Here is a 20,356-nt window from a genome sequence, read left to right as displayed (position 1 = left end):
CCCATGACTGATCCCATGATAGCCGATCTCTGCGGCTGATCACTGCAGCTGCTTCTGGGGGTGGCTGCAGCAGGTTCTGGGAGCAGCTGCAGTGATCGGCTGGTGCTCCCGCCTGCTCCCCCAGCCCATCGCCTAAGTGGTGAGAGCAGCCAGTCAGGGGGTGCATGTGCATCCCTATGCAATCCCTACGCGTCGCCACTGGATGTATGGATACATCTGCACTGCTTGGGTGAGTGCTGCTGCACATGCCCCCTGCCTCCCCCCCAACCTCCCTCTGCCCTGGCCAGCTCCTGGGATCCAGCACACGGTCAGCCCCCAGCCACACGTGCACACACTCACTCCTCCCATACCTCCTCCACACATACAATATACAAGAATAAGACTTTATTTTGAGCTACTATGCAATCGCCTCTATATATACTACTAAAAACACATAAATCATAAATGACAAGTTATTTTTTAAATAAAATTAAAATACAGTAAATGTTTTATTTTTAGAATATGATTTGTTTTTTAGTTTTCGTTTGTTAAAATGGTATCTCCTGGAAGATTGTATGCGTGCGGCCCTTGGCAGCTCACTAAAACACGTTAAGTGGCTCTTCAGCCAAAATAATTGCCCACCCCTGCAATACAGTTACAAGGACTAATCTGAAGTAAATCTCTCACATCACAAATACATACTAACACAAACAGCCCAGCACCCAACATTACGAAGATACGCTGTTAATATTAAGCGAGTTATCCTCATAACACCTCATTAAGGTTGGCAGTTTCCCCTGCTCTGAAAAATGAGGATGATGAGACTTCAGGCTTAATTCTGGCTCTGATTTCACTAGCCTCCATCTGCGTAGTCCAGAGATTAGGGCCAGGCTAGGACTCCAGAAACTGAGGTTCAATTCTCTGTTTTGCTACATTGCTCCTAGACAGAGCCATGACACCTCAGAGAAATAAATTACATTGTGGTTACCGGGTACCTAAAATAGATATATGTAAAAGTCCAATTGCAAATTCAAGGATATATGTATAAAAGTCAGGACTTTTGCAAATTCAGACCAATCAAGAAGTTTAAAAAAAAAACCCCTGTTATTTACTTACATACTCTTCTGTAGCTTAGACTCCATTAAAGTCTTTCAGTAACAGGCCAAATTCAACTCTCCGATATGCTGCAGTATGTCTGCTGAAGTCAGTCATTCTAGTCCAGTTGTATACCAGTGCAAGCAGGAGCCCATTGTCTGCCCTGGCTGATTCAATCTATAAGAGAAAGAATAACTATTTTTAAGATTTAAGATCGTTCATCATAATTGAAAACAAACCGGTAAATCAGGAGGGTTGTTGGAAATTAAAGGACGGGCAGCATTCTGTCCTGTTTCATTAAGAAATCACAGGTACCCCAAACCCCACAAAAGTCTTGCAAACCTGATCTAGTCGCCTAACTATACATTTGTGGGACCAAATAAAAAAGCCTTTAGATCCATGTTTCACAACGATCTTTCTCCAGGATGGCACCCCATGGAAATTTGATTTCACCTTATAGATAAAAATAAGATGCTTTTATTTGACACCCCCCACCATAGTAAATATCCTACTTTCTTGTCAAAATCAGATGCGAGAACCTGAGCTCGCAAATCCACATATTCACAGGTAGCCCTTCAGGAGTCAGCAGATACACTCGTCTCAGTAGGGATTAAATACTGGAAGCTTTGTTTTAACAAGAGCAACTTTTCTAGTAGTCAGTATTGTCTGAGAAGGCAGAAAGGACTGATTATAATGCTGTGGAGGTTGAGGAAGCATGAGATTACTGAGAAATACAGAGGGGGAAACATTATTCTGAATGCTTCACTAGCACCTCGGCATGTTTCTTAACCAGACCGGGGGACATTAGGGGTGCTGCCAATTTTAGAAAGCCACCTGGACCGTGGGGTGAGCCATTGCAGATATTCTACCAATCCAAATAAAATGTAATTAACATTACTCATTAAAAAAAATGCCACAAACAAGATCACAGTCTGGAACCTTGTATTATGAGCATCGCTCTGCATATGACAGCCACAAAAATAACACGCAGACAGTTTGTGAACTCGTATTTGAACTGTTCCATTTTACATACTACTCTTCAGGCTTCACAGCAGAAATATGGGTTGGCTGAGGGGTTTCCTCCACTTTTTCAGCAATCTTCATGGCCTGATTCTGTTCTCCTATGAGTTTTTCTGATTTTCAGGGCTACACAACAACATAAACTCAAGCCAAATGATGCTTGTGGGCCTGGCCCTCCCTGTAAGCAGGAAGACTAAGTTACCAGCATATATGCCAGGATGATCTTTGAGCTATCACTTGATACCGCATGTCAGCTAGGAGTCAGGTATTGCAGTCACAGATAGGGCCAGACCCAAGTACCCTTAAAAAGCCAGCCACGGCATCACGCTCACTCTCTAGAGTTACATTTAAGTCTAGTATCAGATATTAATTATGGATTTACTGGAAGATTAACACTGAAATTCCCTATCCATTTTTGAGCTCCTTAGCGGTAACTTTCTAAACGTTCAATTCTTTTGGAATTTAAGCTGTAGCTCATAGCAAACACCCGAAACAGAAGGGCGACTGCTCCTTCAGGCCCTCTCTTTCCCATCAAAGCTGACGAGACTCGCATCAAGCTTACTCACCTACGAAGGGTGCACAGGGGCAGACTTTAAACCTTTATAGCACTATGCCCATTTTTATTTCATCTTGCTTGGGAGGCTGATGTTTAGAAGGCGTGGGTGGAGGGAGATGGGCAAATACTTGCTTGGTCATTTTTCCCCTTGCACAATATCCCTAGTAACAAATGGCCCTGCTGCGTGTTAGGCAATTGTGACTTGCTAGATGAGCACACAATAGGTACTAATAATCTGTGGGGTCGTGGACATAATCTAGATGAATATGTATGCACATACAGCTTATTCTGCTTTAAGTCCAAAAAGGCCTCCATGCCTTGTAAACACCAATAAAAAAGCCCAGGTCTGCTCTTGTTCCTGGTTCAGACAGATATCTACAGGAAGGGAAAGGGATGCAACCCAAAACTGCCGTCACCACATTATAAGGTGCCCTGGCTAACATAATGCTAAAATATGCGGTTAAGTAAATGTCATGATTTACCCAGATAGCTTAAGCTTCTGCAGTGCTAATTGCTATTACAACCTTAAGCTAATATTTGAGCCTTTATTTTAAAGCAAGGCTGTGTAACAATTAGATTATGGGATTTGGGGAATTACAAAGCGAGATAAAAAATGACAGCTTGGTCACGATCTATGGGGTTTTGTTTACACAGAAATAATAGCAATGGTGATAATGATAATAATAATAATTATTATTACAATAGTAATTGGAGATAGCCTATTTAGGCCCAAATTCTGCTCTCCGTTATATCAGTATGAATCTGGGATAAATCCCTTAGCTACACCTGAGTAATACAAGATATCTATGGAAGTAATGGAGATCAGGATGAGACATGTAGAGTCTGCAAACACTAGAAAACACAGTTGTTACTGTGAGTAGCTGCTTTGGTTACTCCCGATAGCAAGGTTGCGTTGCTAGTAAGCATTGTAGCATGGGGCCCTTAGGCTGAAGGCTTCTCAGTCAGGTACCAGGTCTACTACTGTGCCATTAACATCACTGAGAGCTCGAAGGCATTTAAATATACATGACTACCAATGATTAAATATAAATTGCAGCAACTGAAGTGGGAAGTGGGTCTGTTTCTTGCAATATGTGCTCCCTACATTTCTGAATATACAGATGTTCTGCAATGATGTGTGCTTAGATCCAAGGCTAAGGCAGATAGAATAAAACAGGTTTCATATAAAAGTACGCCCAATTTACAATTCCTGTGCAGTGTGGGGAGAGATCATCTTTAAAGCTATCTAGAGTCTACAGAAGAAAAGAAAGACCCTTAACTCAAGCAAATTCTTAGGAACAACATTGATTTTCTATATAATGTTTTTACAAGCACAACATTCTCCTTCATTTCCTGACAAACAACCCTGGTCTCAAAAGGATCCAGTAAGAAACCCTGCTGTAACTTCCAGACCAGGGGCTGGATTCGTAGCTGCACTAGCTGTCAACACAGCTCTGTCAATCTGAAAGCAATGTCTGTTTACGCCAGCATAAAACAAGGCCTTAAAAGTCGTGTCCCTGCTGACCCCAAGTATGGACAACGCATTGCACAACACATCATTTTTCAGTGTTTGCATAGTTGACACACATTCCCGTTGCAATGGACCATTATTAGGTTTCTTCTGAAATGAGATTTAAAGGCAATCAGTGACATGGGCATAAATCTAGTGTAACTCCTTCGGCACCTCTCAGGAATTTCTAGCAGCAATGCTGAAATCTGGATCTGGCTCCCCAGGCTTACAACGGGCAAAATAATGTGCTTTGCATCCTGTTCAAAGGGATTAGACTCAGGCTCATGTAAGAAGGACCAAAACAAATGAAAATGATATTAGTGGAGTTACACCAATTTACACCAGCTGTAGGTCTGGCCAAGATGCACAGAAAAAAATGAAATCCCTCCATTCTAGTATCCTTTCAGTTTACACCTAATCTACTCCAGATACCACAGAAAACGCTACCAACTAGGAGCGTTACCCAGACAGACTGATATTTCTGCTTACCCGCAGGCTTCAAGGTCCTTTAACAGAACTGGATCCTGCAGATGGCCAAGATGTGGTAGAAGCTTGGAAAAAAAAAGTTTTTAAGCAAAAATTCTTTGGAGAATTAGATCCAGACTCAAGAGAGTAAAAACATCACTTGAAACAGCTGATTTAATTTGTTCGAATAAAAGCTGCAGAGCTCAAGGACAGGTAGGGTGGTAAATAAGCTGTTGCCAGCCCCTCTTCTGCAAGGAAAACCAAAGCAAGGAACGTGTGGTAAGGTAGATCTCTCTGTGTGAAATGAAGGAGCCCTTAGGTTTAGACATTTGATTTTTTTTTCCTTAGCTATTGCACAGGGGAACATGCACTGGCTCAACCTGCTGTAATAAAACATGTGGGTTGCTAGTTGTTGCAATGATATTGCAGCAGCCTCTTCATTAAAAGAGGGACAGCGTGTTTAGTGGTAACGATCAAGTTCCTATGTGTAAAAGCTAGCACTGGTATTAATCTCTTGTTCTCTTTTTCCCTTCTTCTCTCTCTCTCTCTTACTCTCATAGAGAGCAAGAAGGAATGCCATGAAGGATGGACGGGTACTATATATGTTTCTAGTTTTGCTGAGCTGACAATCCTTTTGCTCCTTAATTGCACTTTAATAGGATCCTCTTGTTACCCACATACTGTAGCTCAGCGTGGAAAATCTGTCCATCAAAAGGTTGAAAGCTTGAGGCAAAAAGGTGCCTTCCCAAAGTTGAGGCTGGGGGAGGGAGAGACAAGGTCATCTGGTTGCCTTGCAAACAGGTATTAATGCAGTTCAAGGAAGTGTTCGATACAGGCATGGTCTTCCCTAGAGATCTCTCTCCAATAGGTTTCCAGTCTTTCTCAAGGCAGAATCAAACAGGAGAGGAGAAGAGTTAAACACTCAACATGCATCCAACAGTAAAATGAATGGGCCAAGGGGTTCTTCAAACATGGGCTATGGGTACACTTGAAGAGCGTGTGCGCAGAGCCAGCTTTAGGGAAAATTGGTGCCCTGGGCAAGCTTGTATTTTGGCACCCTCTCCAAAGTCAGCGGCACTGCTGCAGGCAAAGGCAGGTGACAGAGGTGCATGGGGCAGTCCGACGCATGGCACAGAGCTGCCCACACTGCCCGGCCTGGCTCTTCCTGAGCAGTGGCTGGAGGCGGGGGGGGGGGGGGAAAGGGGAGCGCAGGCTGGGTTGAGCTGGGCTGGATACTGCTCCTCCTGTCTGGGCCAGGGATCGCTTGAGGCTGGGCAGGGCAGGGCAGGGGAAAACGCTGCTCCGTGCATGTGCTTGTGCATGTGTGGTTGTGAGGGTGGATGTGTGTGGGTGGGTGGGTGTGGGTGTGTGCCATCCCCTTGAACACAGAGCCTTGGGCAGTCACCCATATTACCCAAACCTAAGGCTGGCTCTGTATGTGTGTGCGTGTTTGTGTGTGTGGTGCGTTGCACCCACCCACACACACACACACAGGAGAAAAATTTGGTGACAGGAAGGGGGCGTGCTTATACTCATGGGGGAGATAGATCCAGCAACAGGAAGAAGTGTGTATAAGAGAGGGAGAGAGAAAATGAGGGGGCAGCCTCTGGGGGCATGTGCGCGTGAATATTCACTTGTGTCATAGGGATCCTTGGCATGGCTCAAGCCGGCCCCTGTAAAAGACCTCCCGTGCCAAAATGTGCCCTTCTCAAATCCCTCCCTGTGGACAGCAGAGAAAAATGCCTTGATGCCAAAGTTTGCTTTGGGATACCGTCCCAGAATAGTACATTTAAAAACACAACTGCTTGTGCAACCCCAACTGGCAGAGCTTTGCAGAGCTTAACAGGGGAATTCAAATCCGGCAGCTACTTCAGTGGCTTCTCAGGGAGCCCCGTTTCAGGGTCAGCTTGGAGATGTTTCAGTCCTCAGCCCTGGGCTAGCGGAGGGGAAGACTGTTGCAGGCTTTTGACAAAGAAGTAAAAAGGATTAAAAGAGGTTTTCAGTGCTGGCAGGGGAAATTGCAGCCAGATTCAATGCTGCAGTTTGGTCATAAAAAATAATCCCTTCTCTACCTACCACACTATGCACAAACAGTAAACACTGATATAATACAATGAATTAGCTAGTGTATGTGTGCAACGCTGCCCTCTCCCGGATGGAGCCAGAACTGCTCACACCTATTACTAGTAGGTGCTACTAGTTAACAGTTAATGAACAGCCTCCTTTTGCTCATCTGATAGGAGAGTCTCTCTCTGCTGCAACTATAAAACCTCAGGTGACTGTTTTGCACAGCAAAGCAATGGTCGTGAACCGGGTGTGGGTTGTTACAATACCTTGCGTTTATATAAAGTCTCGCGGCTGCCTCTGGGGTAGAGCACAGCAGCTCTTTAACAGAGAAGGGAAACACTAGAAATTAATTTGCAACTGAAATCCAAGTAAAACACCATAGCTAATCCATTCTATGGAGAGAATTTAAGTTGGGAAATTAGTTAGAAGCCCAGAATTCAGATTTGTAACATTTATGCAAAGGGCAGCAGCCTCTTTTAATGATCACCACTGTGCATCTCCGAGAATCCGGTCTGCACCCTTCAAGGCCACGGCATCAGACTGGCTCAATCCAGGCTGAGCAGGTACAGTGCACCATTGGCTAATTCACCATTCACACCTCCTACATCCTCCCAGGTGTGCCTTTCCCATATGTCCAACTACATACAAATCAGCCTCAGCTCTCCGCAGCCTGCAAGATCAGACAGGCCACTGCCCAAGGCAGGTTTGTCAAATGGCTAAAGAGAAAAACAGTGAATGAACAGAGCATAAAAGACTCCATTCTGAGGCCCTGTTTCCTCTCTCCCATCCTCAATCTTTATCAAGCAGCCTACCCAATACTAAATATCTGCAATGTTGTGCCCCCTACTCATTTCCACATTGGGTTGAGAAATGACCTTTCCTTCTCCCACCTGAGCCATCATCTAATTTTTCATGCCCAGCCATAGACGTGTTCTATGCATGCTCTAAATAGAAGGCTTTTGTTTCTAATGTGGAGAGCATCTCATAATCTTTAATTCATTTGGACTCACCACACTCTTTCTACTATTATTACTGTTAAACGGAAAACCAAGGCACAGGGAGACTTAAGTCCTAGATCCTATTTTGCCAAAAGCCTCTTGCTTCAAGAGAACAATCCCAGTTCATCTCATGGAGGTGCATGCTTCTCCCATTCTGTCTACGGGAGGCATTATACACTTCCACCATGTTGCGGTCCAGCTCATTCAGACATCTACCTGAAGCAGTACTTCTAAATGACCGCAGTATTGTCTTGAACCAAAGCAAAGCATAGCATGAGAGTAAGCGGTGCCACCCAACTTTTGCCTGATGACCAAATGAAGACTTTGGTTCTGGGCTTTATTCAGCCTCAGGTGGGTTTGAACCCACATCTACAGCTTTCTAGCAAATATCCTGAAAGGTTGTGAGGGAAGTAGAGGTAAGAGCATCCTTCCACCCTCCAGCTGAAGCTGGGGCAGAAGGCAGAAAGGAAGACAAAAGTCATGGGTCAAAGGGAGAATGAGCAAGAAGGAGTCTGGTGAGGTAGGCAGCCCTCTGGGAGTGAGGGCACAACCCATGACCCTTGAAATTGTCACTGGATAAAACACATACTGCATAAATAGTGTGGAGAGAAGGGCCCAGGACACCCGCTATCAAGGAAGTGTCCTTTGCACTCAAATCCCACCTGGCATGCTCTCCTTCTGGTTCCAGGAACCTGCATTTCTTTCTGCCAACTGGAACAGCTCCAACGGGAGGGATGGAGGGTTGCCGTCAGCTCTGCCTAGCCTATATTGTGGTGCACAGAGTGCTCTCCTGCGGCAGATGGGGGACTCAGACCCTGTCCAGGTGAAGAGAGCCCATGCCACAGTACTGGTACCTCTATCTCCCCAATCTGCCATGGCGTTCAGACATGAGTGTGCTTGCTGGAGCACAGAGTGCCCTTTGGAAAAGCTGACCCACTCTGTCACATCCTGAAAAAAGGAGCCCTGTTCAGATCCGGTGCAACTCCACCACAGCCAGCCACGTTACACCATGCATGTATCTGTCCCATTATGAACGCACAAATCTCTGGAGTGAAATAAATATTACGACATAGATAAATAAGCATTCCCCTTATGGTGTTAACACCCTGATCTACTGGTAGTGTCTTATTAGTGTGAGAGACAAATAAAGCCATCAGTAAACTGGCTCTTTTAGCTGTAAAGGGTTTTGCATGCTGGTCTCTGAGTAAACAGAAAAAGGACAGATTTTCCCCTTGGCACCTGACAGACAAATCAGCATTTCCCTACGTTCAAACAAGGAAAAAAACAAAACCCAGAACAAACCCCCAAAACAAGTAGATGAGGGAGAACAAACTGACCACAAGACAGCTGCTTTATTTGCAGCAGCATTTGGTATATGTTTGAAATCCCCAGCTATTTCTCACCGAATCCTATTTATTTGGCAATGAATGCTCCTGCCATTAGGGAGAACAGCCGCGACTGCTACCTGTAGAGCAGCTGCCTCCCTGCTTCCCTGCGAATCTGTCACTGGTGCTTTGCCTCAACCACGCTGATCGCAGCCACGTCAATAAAACCCAAAGGCAAGCTATGTTCAAGGGTGATTTTCCTCGCAATGGGACTGCACAGGGAAGCGTTTTGTTTTCGGCAGGAGGGGAACTCGCATTAAAGGCTGGGGCTGGGAGGGCCCAGTATCTGAAGAAGGCACCAGAGGCAAAATGAACTGGTAGTTTCTGGGGGACTGTCACATTTGGCTTAGAGCGGGGATGTTTGGCATTACCACTGGACAAGGGAGAGAACAAGGTGGTGACATGATTGAGAATGAAGCAGTGACCTTAATCTTGTTTCCAAAGGTGCTCTTCCTTTCTAAGCTAATTTCAAGAAAAGCTATGCTTTTTAGGATCACAGCCCCAAATAATATGGCATCTGCTTAGCAGCAAGCACGAGCTAGTTCTGTCTGTATGTGTTAAGACCCTGCTGGTAGGCTGACAGAGACCTATCATAACCTGCAGGACATTCCCCTGACCCCCAAATTGATAGGCAGCATGTCTAGTAGTTACAGCAAAGGCTACCACTAGGATTCTCTGAGATTTTGGTCAAGTCACTTCATTTCTGTGCCTGAATTTCCCTTATCTGTAAAAGAAGCGTAAATAATACATATCTTCTTTATTCTCTGTGCCTTTGCAAAGTGCACTGGCATTCTCAGGTAAAAGAGAGATGCACCAGTGTAAATTATTTATACCACAGCATGCTTGTTCCTGCTCTCCCCTGCAGTAGAAAACTTTTCAAGAATAGATGCATGAAGGCTTAACATGAGTAGTAATGTGTGGTTTTGAAAGACCTCTCAGCTGCAATATAGGATACATAGCTCAATAGGATGTTACCACTTTCATGACAAAAGCTGGATCACAGCCTTAGCACTGAGTTTTTCTTTTTCCCTTGCATGGCATGCTCTATCCCGTACAAACACGTGCCATTTTTATGAAAAGAATCAATGCAGGGACAGAATCAGCTGAAAAGTACCACCGTTATTATTATTTTGTTTATTCTCACTACTCATAGAGGCTTGTGATTTGAAAGAACATTAAAATGTTGCAGTCACCTTTCTGGGTCTTGTATGAAACATTTTTCTTTAAAAGTGCCCTGATGATGGGCTGTTGGCTGTCATATTTGGTCCATGACTCCAGCCAGAACTGTGCTCAAATTCAGTCCTGATTGCATAGTTTTTAACAGCACTGGGGTAGAGTGGTTCAGTGTATAACTTTCCCAGCTTAGACCTGCTTACAATTTTAGTGCTGCTATGGATGAGCTGCTTGACTTAGGGTATGTCTACACTGCAACTCAGGGGCAGTTCAAAGTCATACCTGCCAATTATCTACACCAGGGGTTGTCAACTGGGGGTACACATACCCCAGAGGGTACTTGAGAAGGCCCCAAGGGGTACACGTGTGCAGGCGGGGACGGAGTGCCGTCACACACCATCATGTGCTGCTACGCCGGTGCTACCTGCCCAGCCGGATGTTGGGGGTGGGGGAAGCTCGCACGTGGCAGGTGCTGCCGCTCTGCATTCATCCACATGCCAGGCCCCCCACCACCCCCAACTCCACGTCCAGCCATGCACCACTACCCCAGCCCCCCAATTTGGCTCCCGTCTGGATGCTGAGGGTACACTGATTCAAAAAGCTTGAAAACCTATGATCTACATTGAGCATCCCAACCTAGGCTGGAGTCTGGTCTGACCATGAGCACACATGGTGCTTGGGTCAGGCCCCGGAGGATTGGAAGAGGGCCAATGTCATCCCAATCTTTAAGAAGGGGAAGAAGGAGGATCCGGGGAACTATAGACTAGCCAGCCTTACCTCTATCCCTGGGAAAATCCTTGAAAAAGTTATCAAGGAACACATCTGTGGGAGGCCGCTGGTTAATGTGATGCAGAGGGGTAACCAACATGGGCTTATAGCAGGCAGGTCCTGCCTGACTAACCTGGTTTCTTTTTACGACAACACCACCAAATGTTTAGATGCAGGAGTTGAGATCGATGTTATCTATCTGGACTTCAGGAAGGCCTTCTGACATGGTATCCCATACTATCCTTATTAATAAACTAAGGAGATTTGCCTTGGATGATTAGACTGGGTAGCAAACTGGCTCAAGGGTCGCATTCAGAGAGTGGTGGTGGATGGGTCAGTGTCAACCTGAAAAGATGTGGGCAGTGGAGTCCCTCAGGGCTCAGTTCTGGGGCTGGTGCTGTTCAACATCTTCATCAGTGATGTGGATGAGGGGGTGGGAAGTACCCTGTCCAAATTCACAGATGACAGAAAAATATGGGGTGAAGCAAACACCCTGGAGGGGAGGAACCAGATCTAGGTTGACCTAGACAGTTTGGGGAAGTGGGCAGAGAGCTACAGGATGCTATTCAATAAGGACAAGTACAAGGTGCTGCATCTAGGGAGAAAGAACTGCCACCACACCTATAGGCTAGGGGGTGACCTTCTCAGCACCACTGAGGTAGAAAGAGATTTGGAGTCATTGCTGACTCCAGGATGAACATGAGTCAATGTGATGAAGCAGTTGGCAGAGCCAATCACACCTTGCGTACATCCGTAGGTGCTTCACAAACAGGTCCAGGGAGGTGATTCTCCCTCTCTATGCAGCACTGGTCAGGCCACAGCTGGAGTACTGTGTCCAGTTCTGGACACTGCAGTTCAAGTGGGATGTGGACAACCTGGAGAGGGTCCAAAGAAGAGCCACCCATCGGACTGGAGGCCTGCAGGGAAAGCCCTACGAGAAAAGGCTAAGGGACCTTAACCTCTTCAGCCTCTCCATGAGAAGGCTGAGAGGGGACCTTGTGGTGGTGTACAAATTCATAAGGGGAGAGCAACAAGAAGTAGGCGATGATCTGTTTACCAGGGCACCCCCTGGAACAACAAGAAACAATGATCATAGGCTACTGGAGAGTAGGTTTAGACTGGACATTAGAAAAAAGTTCTTCACAGTCAGGGTTGCCAGGATCTGAAATGGGCTTCAAAGGGAGGTGGTGCTCACCCCATTCTTGGGGGTCTTCAAGAGGGGACTGGACAGGCACCTGGCTGGGTTCACATGACCCCAGGTTTGGTGACCCTTTTCTTGCGTGCCAGGGCAGGGGGTCGGACTAGATGGCCCACTGAGGTCCCTTCCAACTCTATGAATCTATGACCCAGAAGCTCTACTGAACTTCAGGGCCTGAGGTTGAGCCTCCTCCTCTCTAACCTGTGCCTGGGACTCCACCATTGTCTCAGCCACTAGCGGGAGGGTTCGGGATTGAAAGAGTGGTTGGTGGTAAAAAGGTAGAAAAGTTTTATTGACTTAACAAAAACACAACTACACGTAGTAACAAAACAACAGTGACAGACAATAACAATTCACGTCGGCAACTTATCAGCAGTCCCTTCTGATGCCTGAAGTACAAGTTTTTCTTCTATAAAGCTCAGCGAAGTCAGGCAACCCCGATTAGCGCAGTCCGATGGGTAATGGGAAGGACCCTGGTATTCAGTCCTCGGGCTCCTCGAGATCTACTGGCCCACCGAATCCAGGTCAGCAGCTAATTTTAAATCAGTAGCTTTTCTCACAATGCTGCATCTTCCTTCAAATGATTTCCAGATGTGTTAGCCAATTTATAACTTCTGAGCTATGCTGATAGCTTACAGCCATTTAGATTCTCCTACTACAAACTTTCCTTAGGACTGACTAATAGCAGTACAAGCCTTTGCATTCTTCTGATAACATTAATTTTGAGTATGCCACAGGGCCTACTACTACCTCTACAAGGCCTTGCTAAATTTATTAGGCCTCACTACATACAAGGCCTCACTAATCTTTGACTTGAATTAAACTCTTAGCAGCAACATGCAGCTCCAATACATGAACAAACAACAAGAAACACCTGGTCTAATTCTTATAGAGCATTCACCCTAGAATCTATGACCCAGAAGCTCTACTGAACTTCAGGGCCTGAAGTTGATCCTCTTCCTCTCTGACCTGTGCCTGCGACTCCCCCATGTTCTTCTGTCTTTAAGCACAGGAAGTCTGTTAATCCCACAACCCTGTACCTAACGTCTGGCCCTTCTGCACCCAACCTGTTGCCTCAACTGACTGTAAACAGAGCTGAGCCCAGAAGGAGAGGTAAAGAACCAGCAGACTAATTCCTAGAAGGGGTCTGCTGGAGGACTAGGAAGCACAGTATGCAGCAGCTGCAAAGTAACCTAGAGGGGCACCCCATGTGGTTCAGGCTGATTAAGAATGACCGTCAAGGTCAACTCAAAATCCCAGCATAGATCTCTCTCAAATTATCTTAACCCCCGGGCAATACCTCTTGGGCAATGACAATGACTTGTAAAGTAGCTTTGAGATGTATGGCTTAAGGGCATGATACAGGTGGTAAGTAAGTATTACTCCAAATAAGATCTAGCCTGATAATGTGGTTGGAGCTAAACTGTCTTAGAACTGTGTTAAAAAATTATTAAAATCTTTTATAAATTATAAAAATTAAAATTATTAAAGTATATATTTATATATGTAAATTATTAATTTATATAAATTATAAATATTAAAATTATAAAAAAATATTAAAATTAAATACCTGTCTTGTATGCATACCAGACCAGCCTCTGGCTTCTTTACTTTTCATTCCATCCAGGAAGAGCACACACCAGCTGCAGAAACTTCCTTAGCCTGACAAAGGGTTTTTGAACCCGAAAGGTTGCTTAATAATTGTTTTTCCAACTATTTAAGTTGGTATAATGAAAGATATCAGATTCACCCAAAGAAACTTGTCTGCCTGAAAATCTTGAGACCTTTAGCTAGGCGGCAGCACCTTAAGACTACCCCATTGTGCAGGGTCTGAAGCAAGACATGCCTAAACTGTTTCCAAACTCCTTTTAAGCTCGGTGCGGACAGGGCCTTGGACATGCTACTATCCAATAACTGGTAACACAAGTTAACCTTGCCTCTCCTACCGCAGTGATGATTGGTGATGCACTGCATATGGCCTGCACAATTTGGTTTAATTTCTGCTTGTTTTTATCTGCCAAATCCATACACAGCACTTAAGCATTCAGTCTCCTGCTCATTTAACTCACATTGGGCAGAGCACTTTAATGCTGGTACCTGGCAATTCTAACAGCTGGTGGCCCCCAACTGCAAGTTCTGAGATCCTGAGCTCATGCAGAGTTCTGGAAACCAACTTTGCAAACTGTTTAGCAAATTATCATCCTACTTCAGTGCTTTGTTAACACCAACACTCAGTGCAGCCAGCTTTAGACACCATGCTGTTGTGACAAAGGCAGGAACGTGTGTGCTTATATCTGAATGAGGTGGGCTTATATACGGTGCACCACAGCTGGCAAAAGCTGGAATTCCTGACAATGGGTTGCCTATATCTGAGCCCTGTGCCTTTTCTGGGTGTGCTTACACCTGGCTTCTACTGTACCAAAACAGCACTGCATCATGGAAGCCATCTTAACTGATTTCAAAGGGGCTATTCATGACATAAGAGATGCAGTGGCAGAGCTATTAAGGCATCTCAGTACCACTCTAGAGATGGGCCAGGGAGTCAAAAGGTGGGTAGGCAAGGTGATACCCACATTGATCCCGTGTTTGCCATTGGCTACAGAAACTGGCATGCTCAATCATGTTGTACCAATGGGCTGGTAGAGTCAGGAGAACCTTTGATCCTGTTTTAGCTTGTGAAGTAAACTCTTGTCTAACTTACGGTAAAGTAAATAACAAGCTTTTAGTTAACCACAGCTCTACAGCTTAGATATCACTTTATAGAACTGGGCCATCAATGGAGCTTAGAAGAACCCATGCTGCAAAGCAGTTCAACAGTTGTGTTTAATGAGTAAGATTATTTTTTCTCCTTGCCCCAATATGCCAGGTAGCTTCTGAAGCTGAATAATCGCAAGGCTCCTGCTGCAGCCTGTGTGAAGTAATTCCCCATCCTTGACAGTGACATTGGAGGGCAAGTGCCATTAATATGAATTTCCAGGCTGATGCAGCTGTAGCATTAAATGACAATGATGACAGTACTGTTAATTTATGCAGGCACTGAAAGGGAATCTAACCCATAATTTTGTTATGTTTTCAGGGCTTGACTTTTGTTCTAAATGTCAATAGGGTGTGCAAATGCCACACAAGTCTCCCTTAGGGTTTGGCTCAAATTCATATGCAGATTCTTCCGATGACTCCACAGATTATTCACAAACCTGAGGAGTGCCGCTTAATACAAGCTGGGAAAAACAAAGCCACAGTAAATAAAGCACAAACACGGTAGAAACAACTGAATCAGCCGAAGCATCCAGAGTCTAATGTGATTCAGATTTAAGCATTATTGACACAACTCTAGAACTCCCATGTGAGCAGTGCCCTACTGTACCTTGCTTTTCATCTTGGCTGCTTGCATTTTGTCGTGGCTGTTGGTTTATACATTTCCCCCCTTATTTATTTTAAGAGTAAATGTAGTCAAGCATGGCAGATTGACAGCGCTGGAAGCTGTCTCTTCAGAGGCAGTATTTTATAGGCAGTGGCAGCGGAAGCTTTTCAAAGCTGCTCCAAGAATGTGACTCAGACTTTTTCCACATGGGACCACGAGGCGCACGTGTGTTTTTCTGCCCTTCATGCGTTGCCACCTAGATCTTGTCCAGGTTCCCAAATAGGTCCATCCTAATGATCACTGGGAAAACAGTGCTAGGTTGTTCTATGTTAGCCTCGACTGACAGGGCTGCATGGAAAATGTTGGGCAAAAAGACATCTTGCACTGAGTCCTACAAGAACTGAGCACATCCAGGTATTTGGGGGTACAGTGTTCCACAAGTTGTGGTGACTCCTAAGATAGCTTACAAGTGCCTGTACTCAGCTTTCACTAAAACACTGGCATCCTAGGAGTTGTAGTTTATAAGACACATGAGAACTTTAGAAAAGCCTGAAAGAAAGTCTTTGTGGGGAAAAAAAGATGAACTAAAAGCCTTCTCTATTCTGGAGAGAGACCAGAGAGGGAACAAAAATCTCCATAATGTGATGGGAGTGTGGTTCCCGGGAAGACTTTTGTGGAGGAGGGCTGAGAAGCCGATCAGAGAATGGGTGTCTGCAAACTTTGTGACTGAGCCACAGGACAGAGAACTGGAGGGGGCAGTGCAAGGATGGCAACTGGATTTCTTATGTAACCCAAAAGAGGCAATGTTAAGCTAGAGAGACAGACATAGCCACAGGCTAAGAAGGAACATGGCAGAGGGGACAAAGAGTCCTTGAGCAAAGTGAGCCTAGAAAATATGGGACATGTGCCAAGCAGCAGGACTCCCTGTTTCAGATCCAAGGCCAGAGGATCCCAGAAAAAGAAGATGAGTTTACAACACAAATAGATTTCGATGAAAATCTCATTGAACCAAAGTGCTCCTTGGTCAAAAGGTCAATCCTTACTGCAGGGCAGTGAGGGAGTTTATTACAGCACTAAACCACTATGTACTGTAGACATCCCTGTGCAAGTAGTGATACTGTATAGGCTCGAACAAGCATGGATGACACCTCTGGAAGTCACATCAAGGGCAGCAAAGCAGTGCTTATAGTATGGCTATTCCCCTACTGCTACTTACTTACGGCCTTGCTACATGTTACTCTGGGTGCATCTACCTGTGCACTTTAATGTGCATTAGCCTATTTTAATGCACAATAAAGTGTCACATAATAAAACTCTGCTTTTACTTAATGCACATTCAAATAGGCTAATGTGCATTACGTGTTACTTAAAAAGCATTTGCTTTAGTTAATGTGCATTAAGCCAAGCTAACATGCATTTTCCTAGCACTTTACTAGGGAGAGTACCTATACATGAGCACGGAGGCTGCTCCGACACAGGGAATTCCTGCACATCAGAGCAGACTTGATTAATCGAGTGCAATTGCTGCACTCCAGCAGCCTCCTGTGTCGCATGTATCAGTGTTCCTGAGCTTAAAAATGGCGGTGGGGGCACTTGAACTAAAACTCATTGAACAAGCTTTAGTTCAAGTGCCCCCACTGCCATTTTTAAGTGTGGGGCAGCGCTTTAATTACAGTGGCTCTTGGAACCACTCTAATTAATGCGTGACCCCCTCCCCCCTCACTCCCAGAACACATATAGAAAGTGCCCGGAGGTATTAGATTTAATGCACCTTAACTAAAGTGCATGAGTGCATGTGTAGATACCAAACAAATGTTGATGGGTGCTAGTGTTAGCTTGAGTTTGGGCGAATCGTATGTTTAGGCCAGCAGGTGTTTGGAGGACTGGAAGGTAAGAATCCCCTCCCCAGCCTCCCATTCTTGGCTTGCCCCTGCCCCTTGGGGCTCCCCCTCTCCCACCTGTGCTTACTTGCCTGTGCTGTCTGTCCCAGAGGAGCAGGCAGAGAAGGGTTAACCTGTCTGTGAAGTCCCTGCTGCCACTAGGCTGCTACTCTTCTTCAGGTTGAGTCTGGCCCAGACAACAGCAAGGGCAGCCAGGCAGGTAGGTTAACCCTTCTCTGCTTGCTCCCCTGGGACAGAAGTAAGTAGGAGTAAGTAAGCAGGAGGGGGTGGGGGCAGTGAGTGGGGATCTGGGGTGCTGGGGAGGGCAGGAGGACAGTGGGCCTGACCCGGGCCAGCCAGGGTGGAGTGTTTACAGCAAAGTCTAGCCTAGAGGAGCCACATCTTGTACCATGAGTTGGGTAACACAGATCAGAGATAATCTTGCCTTGGAGTGGCATCAATCTGAACAGTCTAACATGTGCTTAAAACTAGTTTCAGGTGTTAATGTGAGACCCATTCTGGGGTGAAGAGCTCCAGGAGCTACTCAGAATTACCATGCAATAAGGCCCTTAGAGACATATGGAGCATAAGCCTAATTCTCACTTGCAGAGTTCAGGGTAGAGATACATCAAAGCAATGGGACCGAGATCCAGCCTTCCCTAAAGACCGGGGTGCTTGAACCCCTCTCTTTGGTTATAAAAAGAACCTGTATGAGCAATCTGGATCCAGAGCCACATTTTCCTGAGGCTGGGATGTATTTGGCTCTAGCCTTGAGTTAAGCTCTGTTTCTACTTCAGACCAAAAATATCAGCACCCTATGTGCTGAGAAACAGCAGCAATGGACACACTCTATAAACACCTCTAATAAAATAGAAAGATCAACTAAAGCAAGCCAAAAAATGCCTCACAATCCTCATCTCAGACAGAAGAAATCTACCACTCAAAGCTTGCTCATGAATAAAAAAAATCTTCTAGCCCATCATTTTCAGTTATTGTCTGGCTGCCTTGCCCTTCTGCTTTCATGCCAGTCACTTCTCAGCCCCTTTGTTATAAATGGTGAATGCGTGGCTGTATTCGAACCCAACATCAATGCGAGTCCTTTCAGCGGCACGCACAGGGGGTCCAGAAGTTACAGGGCTGTTGGCAATTACCTTTCCTTATCGACTGAACATTGCTTGGCTAGGCAATGTACACAGCAACACGTGCAATGTCTGACAGCCCAAATCTTCCCTTGTCAAACTGGAGTGGTACTTGATGCCACAGGGCAAGTTATGCTGGTACCAGTCCTCAAAAAAACTAAGCTGCTAGCAGCTACTGTGCTTTTGTTATTTATTCAGGGATATGGCCTCCAAGTAGGCTATTGAACATCAGTATCAAGGACATGGCAGATTTTACTGCCTCTCTCCATCTGAGGATGAAATATAATATACATTACAGTAACTGCTTTTCGGAGTTTAAATTGCTAATGAGCATCCCCAGAAATAAGTCTTGGGTGTCACAGCATAGTGAGCTTCATGTTTCTTTGTCATTTCCCATCACTTTATAAACAAGCCGAATACAAACATTTGAAATAACAAGCAGAAGTTCTAGCAATTAAAAAAAAAAATGGACGGCTACAGAGCTCACCTCCAAGATGCTTGGAAACTCTGGCAGAGGGCCATATTCCACTCTACCGATTAGGCGCATAAGTGAATTTAGGTGCTCAAATGCCATTCTCGTCCACCCTGTGGAAGTCCCTGAAAACACAGTGAATGCAAAAAGTGGATGGATCCTTTTCCTCCTCATGACTCACTCTGAAGGATCAGACAATGGTGCGCTACAAAAGTAGATGCGTTAATGGATGTTCAGGATTTGAATAACACGTAGGCACCTACAGCCACTTAGTTGCCCAAGAGGTGGAACTGAATCTGGCCCCTGATGAAATCATCTTCATGATATGACTGCTTAAAGCTTAGAGTTATTATTTTACAGGGGGAAAATGAAGACGCAGAAGGAGTGGGTGCCGTGTGACAGGTGACAGAGGAAGTCTGTGCTAGAGCCAGGAATCCTTTATGTTCCAGTCACCTGTCTTAGCCACGAGCCCATTTTACTTTGTGTATCAGGATGACTGTATCAGGTAGCGTAACTCAGAACCAGGATAGTATACAAAACACTCAAAGACATTTTGAAAAGATGTCCAGCTTGTCCTTGCTTACTGGATCCCTGATAGTGCTGGCTTGCCAGCAAGAGAGTTATTTAAAGCCACAACAATAGGGCCACATAAAACCTGAAATCATTTGTGCCAAAGCAGTTTGTGAGCAGCTTTCATTAGGTTTCAGCGGAGGAGATTTCCCAGGGGTTGCAGTCAGTTCTGATGCAAAACACCCAGGTTCACTCTACTCAATACATTAAGTAGCACAATTACAGGGACCACATCATCAGCTGATGTAAATGGCTGCAACTCCATCGACTTTCAAAGTCATTTCACCAGCCAACTATCTGGTTCTCAGAGCAGTTAGATGTCTTAGGTAAAAGCTTTTTGCATATGTAGAAAGAAAGAGAGATTAATAGGGGAAAATCGTTTGTAGCGAAAGTATATGCTTGGCACTGATTTTGAGTGCTTCCCTTCACCATCTTACAGCCTGCCCTCTCCTCCTGCCTGCGTTGCGCTCGACTGCTGATCTCTCATCAGAACATGCCACAGGCCATTTGCTTAAATTTGCTCTCTCTCTCACCCTTTTCTCATGGCCTTAAAACTGCTGCATCTGCAAAGAGACGGGCCAGACCTGACTTCCTAAGTGTTCTGAAGTTGCCTTCGCAGCTGCCTCTGAGCCACCTATGCTGGAGTCCAGACCTGCTCAGCGAAGCCTTCACCGTATGTCTTGGGCTCTGCTTACAGCAGGCCACCCCTCCCCTCTGCCC

General features: G+C 45.3%; 1 long non-coding RNA gene across 1 annotated transcript in view; it reads right to left on the bottom strand.

The window, feature by feature from the left end:
• Nucleotides 1-1,098: 1,098 nt before the first annotated feature.
• Nucleotides 1,099-20,356, bottom strand: part of LOC109284626 (uncharacterized) — a 1,607,267-nt gene continuing 1,588,009 nt past the window's right edge. The window contains exon 6 of the long non-coding RNA XR_009459875.1: nucleotides 1,099-1,251. This is a non-coding gene — a long non-coding RNA (uncharacterized LOC109284626). The remainder of the gene's footprint in view (nucleotides 1,252-20,356) is intronic.

Source organism: Alligator mississippiensis, chromosome 1 (assembly GCF_030867095.1).
Source record: "Alligator mississippiensis isolate rAllMis1 chromosome 1, rAllMis1, whole genome shotgun sequence".
In the NCBI taxonomy this organism is placed as follows: domain Eukaryota; kingdom Metazoa; phylum Chordata; order Crocodylia; family Alligatoridae; genus Alligator; species Alligator mississippiensis.
Note: the sequence above shows the minus strand (reverse complement) of the source record. Positions and strands in the feature narration are given on the sequence as shown.